A 7,767-nucleotide genomic window follows, 5' to 3' on the forward strand; every position below is an offset into this window, starting at 1 on the left:
GAAATATTCATGTTACTCTGAGTAGAAATTAGAGATCATAAATCAAGCTACAGAGCTGTGTGATCAAGTTTCTCTCAATAAAGTTCTTCAGTTTTCCCAAGAAAAAAATGCTTATACTACATTATTGAAAGACTTATTCTTAAGATGTATACGAACTAAGAAAATGTGAGGATATGTGATCTTTAATATTATCTTTAATATGCTGCATAGCACAGATTATCCCTATTAAGAAAAAAAAAACATACTTTTAGCTGATGGCAAGTGTTCTGACAACTTTCCTGTCAAATTTCTCCAGAGAACGCCTCAGCTAAAGATAATTGCTTAACCTAAAGTCATACACCGTATAGGGACAACCAACATAATAAATAAAGATAGATGATGAAATATAAAGTAGTTCCTTCCTTCACTCGGAGATTGTTCTGAGGATGAACCCTAGTTTTCCATCTCCCAGATGAAAATGGTTTCCACTACTTTGGCGACCATAGGACAGCCCAATATTTGCATATGCCTGATGCTTTCCCTTATATTTTATAGGTGCTTGTTACGCAGTCATTCTGTGATAATCACCTGCTCCTAATCTCCATGGTATTGTGACTCACCAAAGATAACCAGTTACACTGTCACAATACTCTACTTATCCTCTAATATATTCTGTGACTCTCAGTGTGCTCAACATGCTTCAATTCACTTTCTTCACAGTTTTTCTTCCTGTTGTTCAGGATACCTAATGGAAATATTAAGTCTTAGTGTTGCCATAGTCTTTGCCTTGCCACAACATTCACCAGCTTTAGGCTTTTCCAAAGTCCTTGTCACTGCCATTGAATTGACCTCATTGAAAATAGAACACTCAGAGGCCAGAGAGAACTATAAGGGTTCAAGAGTCTCTCTTTCAGGTCAAAGATCCTACAAACCTTAGAAGCACTGAACAACTCATGTCCTTGCATTGAATCACCAGACTGCATGGCAGGAATTCTCAGTAGGGGCCTGTACCTCCTCAGTCCTACCTAGAAGTGCCCCCCTTCCAAAATTCCTATATATTTATTGCATTAACTATTCATTTTTTGTTTCCACCAAAAATTGTAAGTTCAAGTATGCAAATATCTAAGTTCCTTTTCCTACTACTGTACACACATAAAATGTATTTATGTGTATCTTTTATGGTGCATGTTAGAATATTATGCATTTGGAAAATAAATTCATGTTCCTATTTGACATTATAACTATGTTAATATAATGTATTTCAATTGCTATTTGAAATCTCAGTTTTTCCCCTCCTAAAACAAATTCATATATTTATTGTGAAATTTAGAAATATCACAAGCATTTCTTAATTATTTTGTTCTAAAAATCACCCATAATTAATTTTACGAATGTGCCACCTCTTAGTCAGTATAGTAATTTCTCTAAAAATTAGGTGAATCCAGTTTCTGAGAATATATTTATCTAGCTCAACCATCTTTCTAAATTGTCTCTAAATTATCTTAAATTCAAAAGTTATTTGCTTAACATTAGTTTTCATTCCTTCCATGGATAAAAAATGTTCTATTATTTCCTTTTTTCTCAAATTCAGACTTCTATTACTTCTTCCTTTGCAAACAGAAAGAAAATTTCAATGTGCAAGTTGACTCTTATTATTCTCCTGCTTAACATCCACATCAACCCTAATTTCCTATCTTGCTAAATCATTTGTTTTTCCCTGAAAATAGAATGCATTCTCATTGTGCATCATTTTAGATGTGTTTGGCTGCGAGAAATCAAATGACAGCCAAATGTAGTTTAAAAGCTAGACATTTAATTATCTCTCATAATGAAAATTTGGAGATGGACATTTCCAAGGTTAGTGCAGTAGCTCAAAAACATCAACAACACAGGTGCATTTTTCTCTTCCTTTTCTATTATTTTCAGTGTTGTGGCCTTTAGTCCTAGTTTTATTCTCCCAAGCAAGGATTAGTTACTACACATTCTGAAATACTTTGAATGGAAAGTAAAGGAGTAGGAACATATATTTCCTCTAATTTTATCAGGAAATGTAATCTTATATGCATAATACATATATACACACACATACACATATATGTACTCAAATATATGTCACTTGTCTCATCTCATTTCTATAATAAAATAAACTATATGCAGTTTGAAGATGAAGATTACTTTATCTTAACTATAGGCTTATAAACTTTGAATATAAACTTCAGATGAAAATGTATTTAATATTTACAATTTATTTTAAATTCTCAGCATGGTGGTGGCTGGTCCTGGAGGTCTTTGGCTGCCGGAGCCCTGGTCGGGACAGGGAGGAAAGCTCAACCCACTCCCCTCCAAGGGGTCCCAGCGAGTGAGGACAGTCAGGCGCGGGGGATTTGGGCCGAGCATCCTCCACCCAGATCCTCCAAATTCCAGTAGGCGGGGGGTCACACCCACCAACTGGCCCCCTGGCGCCGCCGTGTAATCCCATCAACTGCCAAGACTCAGAGACTATAAAAACCAGATCCCGGAAGAGAAGAGTGCAGTCTTCTGCCCCCGCACCTGAATGTTCTCGCTCGCCGGGACCACTTGGAGGGGAGCGGGTTGAGCTTTCCTCCCCGCCCCGACCAGGGCTCCAGCAGCCAAAGACCTCCAGGACCAGCCACCACCATGCTGAAACCACTCTCCGCACAGATGAAGGTACTGGCAGAGGGACAAAGTCACGCAGGTTCCGGGGCCGAGATCTCCAAACCTACTCGGATTTGGGCCGAGCATCCTCCACCCAGATCCTCCAAATTGCAGTAGGCAGGGGTCACACCCACCAACTGGCCCCCTGGTGCTGTGTAATTCCATCAGTGGCCAAGACTCAGAGACTATAAAAACCAGCTCCCGGACATCTTTTTATGACATCTTAGGGCTGGAGCGATAGCACAGCGGGTAGGGCGTTCGCCTTACAAGCGGCCAACATGGCCGACCCGAGTTCGATTCCTCCGCCCCTCTCGGAGAGCCCGGCAAGCTACCGAGAGTATTCGATATGCCAGACACAGTAACAACAAAGTCTCCAATGGAGACGTTACTGGGCCCGCTCGAGCAAATCGACGATCAACGGGAGGGCCTTTACCTTACCTTATTATCTCATTCCTACTTTGTACAAACTGGCAGGCTACCAAATGTAGCCTGCCCACACGGCAGAGTCTGGCAAACTCCCCGTGGCATGCCCATTATGCCAAATACCAGTAACAATGATGGGTCTCATTCTCCAAAAGAGCCTTGAATATAATCTCAGGGCTAGGATGAAGCAGACGTTACTGGGGCCTGCTCGAGGCAATCGACGATTAACAGGATGATTTGTGATTTTGTGATTTGTGATTTTAAATTCATTTGTTTATTTGTTGTTATCCCGGATTATGAAAAGGTCTTTTACCTTAATTTTATTAATGCAAAATATAACTCCATGCATCAGGGTAAAAAAGAAATTACAGCTAGAGTGATAATACAGAGGGTAAGGTATTTGCCATGAACATGGATTTCTGGGACTTGATACCTGGCCCCTCTTATTGTCCTTTCTGAGATCCACCAGGTGTGATTCCTGAATGCAGAGCCAGAAGTGAGTTCTGAGCATCAGGAGTGGCCCCAAGACCCTAAATAAAAGTAAAGTAAAAAAGTAAAGGCCCTCCCGTTGATCATCGATTTGCTTGAGCGGGCCCAGTAACGTCTCCATTGGAGACTTTGTTGTTACTGTGTTTGGCATATGGAATACGTCACGGGGAGCTTGCCAGGCTCTGCCATGCGGGCGAGATACTCTCGGTAGCTTGCCAGGCTCTCCGAGAGGGGCGGAGGAATCGAACTCGGGTCGGCCATGTTGGCTGCGTGCAAGGCAGACGCCGTACCCGCTGTGCTATCGCTCCAGCCCTAAATAAAAGCAGATATAAAATAAATTAGATGTTATCAAACTAACAGGCTGCTAAAGATACTATGGATATAATAAAAAGTAGATCTACTGGGTAATAGAAAATATTTGGACATAATACATTTGACGAAGTGCTAATTTCCAAAATATCAAAGCACTCATAAAATTTAACATGAGGGTTCATAGCTGTAGTAGAGTGGGTAGGGCATTTGCCTTGTACGCAGCTGACCCAGGGTTGATCCCCAGGCCTATTACTGTAACCTGAACCTGCCAGGAGTGATACCTGAACACAGAGCTGGGACTAAGCCCTGAGTGCTGAATGTGCCCCCCCCCCCCACACACACACAAATAAAATAAAAGGAAAATTCAACAGAATGAACAACCGCATCCCTCAACACATGGAGAAAAGAGATGAACAAACAGTTCTTCAGAAAAGACAAAAAAGGAGCAAAGAGGCATATGAAGACGTGTGATTCATTTCAGATTGCCAGGGGAATGGCATTGTATTAAAGTTTTCAGAATTTTGGATATCAAAAAATTAAGTATATATATTATAACTGCAACATTCCCTTAGAAGATCAAAATATATAGGACTGGAAATATAGCACAGTGAATGGGGTGATTCCTTCTACTTGGCCCACCCAGGTTCAATCCCCAACATCCCATAGGATACCCAGAGCACTGCCAGGAGTAATTTCTGAGGACATACATAGCTAAGGAATAAGCCCTGAGAATCACCAGATGTGACCCAAAAGCCTAACACACTAATTAATTAATTAATTTTAAAAAGCAAAGAACAAAGAAACAGGAGTTCCTAAGAGAGAATGAATGAAGAGGAAAGAAGAAAATTAAAGAAATAATTATCATGTTCTTGTGCTGGATTGCCAGTCAAAAAATATTTTGATATTCTAAAATCACTTATTGTGTGGGAAAATAACTGCTTTGAAAGAATTCCTCTCATTTGAAACTTTTGCTGAACAACAGAAAATAACCTTAATTAGGAAAACATATATATGTTTTGATTTTGTTCACTAGAGTATTATACTTTTTCAAATATTTCATAATTCAGTATAATTAAAGTTTTTGCTGTGAAACTTCTTAAAATAAATAGGTCATTTTATTTTTTATTAAAAAATATTGGGAGACTGTGCTTTGGGCCAAACCAGCCAAGCTCAGGACTTATTTCTGACTATGCAGTCAGAAATTACTCCTGGAAGTGCTTGAGTTGTCATAGGAGATTCTGGGGATCGAATTGAGTTGGTCATGTGCAAGGCAAGTGCCTACCCTCTGTACTATCATTCTGGCTCCTAATAGGTTATTTTAATATATGGAATTAGAAATTACATATTGAAAGTATTTAAAAATATATGGAATTGAAGAAAAATTTTTGAGTTGTGAGGTAGTTCAATGGAAGTAATTAGAAAAATATAAATGTCTCTTATAAATAGATATCACAAAGCAGTGTATAGTCATTAATTATTCTGAGAACCTTCCAAATCCTAATAAGTAACCAGAAAATAATTAGGTTGACAAAAATCTTTCTAAATAAGCAGGGAAAATTCAAGGTAATTAGTGTTTTGGAAGTAAAAAATGTAGATGTTGAATGAAATTGTTAGATGCTAAGAAATCTTTCTACTACCAGTATCATCAAGGGTAGAGTATTTCTTAAAAAAAAAAGTTTCTAAAGATCCTGTTTCTTATTTGCTTCAGATTAGTAAATAACATTCCCACACCAGGCTTTTAGGACTAAATGCTAATGATTAAAAAAAGAGACATCACAATGAATTATTTCAGACTATACTACAAAGTTATAGTGATTTAAAAGTATGCTATTAGCATATAAACAAACACATGGGTCAATGGAGCAGAATAGAGAATTCAGAAAGGAACCCACAATGTTGGGCTAACTTACCTTCTTATTGTTTATGGTTACTCTTGTTGACATCAGGTAATAATTCATTAGTCTTCTAACTTTTAACCCATTTTTAGTTAGCAATGTTTATCAAGTAAGCTACTTGTCTGACTTTTTTTTCACAAGATTCTTCAATTTTTTTATATAATTTACACAAATTATTTCATAAAACCTGTCCTTTCTCTTCTGAAAATTACTGACTCCGTAGTCAGAGAAGGATTCTCCAAAGTGGACAAAGGAAACCCAGCAAATGTACATGTGTAAGGGGGCATCACAGGATAGAAAGAATAAACCTAACATCATGTACTTTTTGAATACTAGTAGTCTTAGATCAAGAACTAACTGCAAATTTTAATTCCTTGGTTCTCCAGTGTCATCATCATTTTTCTTCTTTAATAAAACTCTTTTAGGCACCATATTTTCAAGACTGTTCATTTCTTTCAAACAATATCTCAACCTCACAGTCTACCCATCCACCTCCCCATTCCTGCACCCAGGCAAATTCTGTTTTGTAAACAGTTGTTAGGTCCTCTATCCTTGGTCTGTTTGTTATTTCTGGATTATATTATTCATGAAGCACATATGAAAGAGTTCATTCTGGTATTATTTTTCATGAAAATTTCCAAGTACTATAAAATACAAATATTTCAAGAGCACTAATGATGTTATCAATTTAATTTCCTTCTTCACATCTGCTAACCCTACCTTTAATTCCTGCTTAAACATTTCCTGCAGCTATGAATACAGTGTTTCCAAAAAGCTAATACAAACAGCTACATGATATCATTTGCCAGAAACTTCCACAAATATAATTTCAATCATCACTTCTCATTTGTTTCCAGTCAAATTTACATGTGATATCAAGATAATTATAATATAATTTTATTAGTAATCACCCCCCACGTTAAACTGTAAAAACAAATTTGAATTACAATAACTTTTCAATAAAGTGACAGATACTGTATTTTCATGCTTAACAAATACTGTTGAGGCTTCAACAACAAAGCTCATTTGATTATGTGAAATGTATGCATGTATGAATGACAATTTTCTGGCTTCTAGCTGATTTCAAAAATGGATTGGGAGAGATGATCATTTCTCCAATTACTCATTGTGATATAAAACAAGGTATCTAGTTTGCATTAATGATGTATACAGAAACACAGCTGGGATTTCTTGAACTTGATATAGAAACTGTGTTTGGGGCCAGAGTGATTTAGGAATTAAGGCACTTATATGCTGCCAACCCCAGAGAATCTCGAGTATAGCATGTTGTAGGTCTTCTGGGTATAAATAACCATGTAAAATATTACTTTTATTATTAAATTGTTACTAGATTTAATTAAATTTAATATCCCATTATAAACCATTTCTTTCTTTGTATCCATTTATCTGCTTATTTAAGGTAGTGAAGTAGATCTGACACTAATCCCCAATGTGTGGAAGGGACTCCCCACTCATTTAAAAAGCAATTATCTCTGCAACAAGTTAAGATTCAACTCAATTCAGTTCAATTGTGATACTATATACTCAGACATAGCATCTGATTAAACAATTAAGGGTTCCAAACAACAAGCTCCTGCTCATGAGATCTGAGACAAGGTCAATGTACTGTAATTTGTCACTAAAGCTAATGGCTACTGTTGGAGATTCAAATGACCCCTACCTTGGGCGTCAGAAGTCAGAGGCAAGTGCAGGTTATTATCTGTATTTCTGAGATATCGGCTGTAATTCAGAGGTTCCTATATCCCCTTCTTGGTTTAACTTACTTTTTGTTTTTATTTGTTTGTTTTTTAGAGTCAGTGCAGTAGTATTTTGAGAAACCAATCATCTTGGTGTTTAATTTGACAGTGTGGGCCTGAGGATTCAGCCCCCGTGTCTGGCAGTGCTCAGGACTCACCAGCGCCGCATTTAGCAGAGCTGGGTAGGGGAATGTGGTGCCAGTGATTAATTAGAGAATTTTATGCTACAGCTGAGG

This window comes from Sorex fumeus, unplaced genomic scaffold (genome assembly GCF_029834395.1).
Source record: "Sorex fumeus unplaced genomic scaffold, SorFum_2.1 ptg000002l, whole genome shotgun sequence".
NCBI classification, from domain to species: domain Eukaryota; kingdom Metazoa; phylum Chordata; class Mammalia; order Eulipotyphla; family Soricidae; genus Sorex; species Sorex fumeus.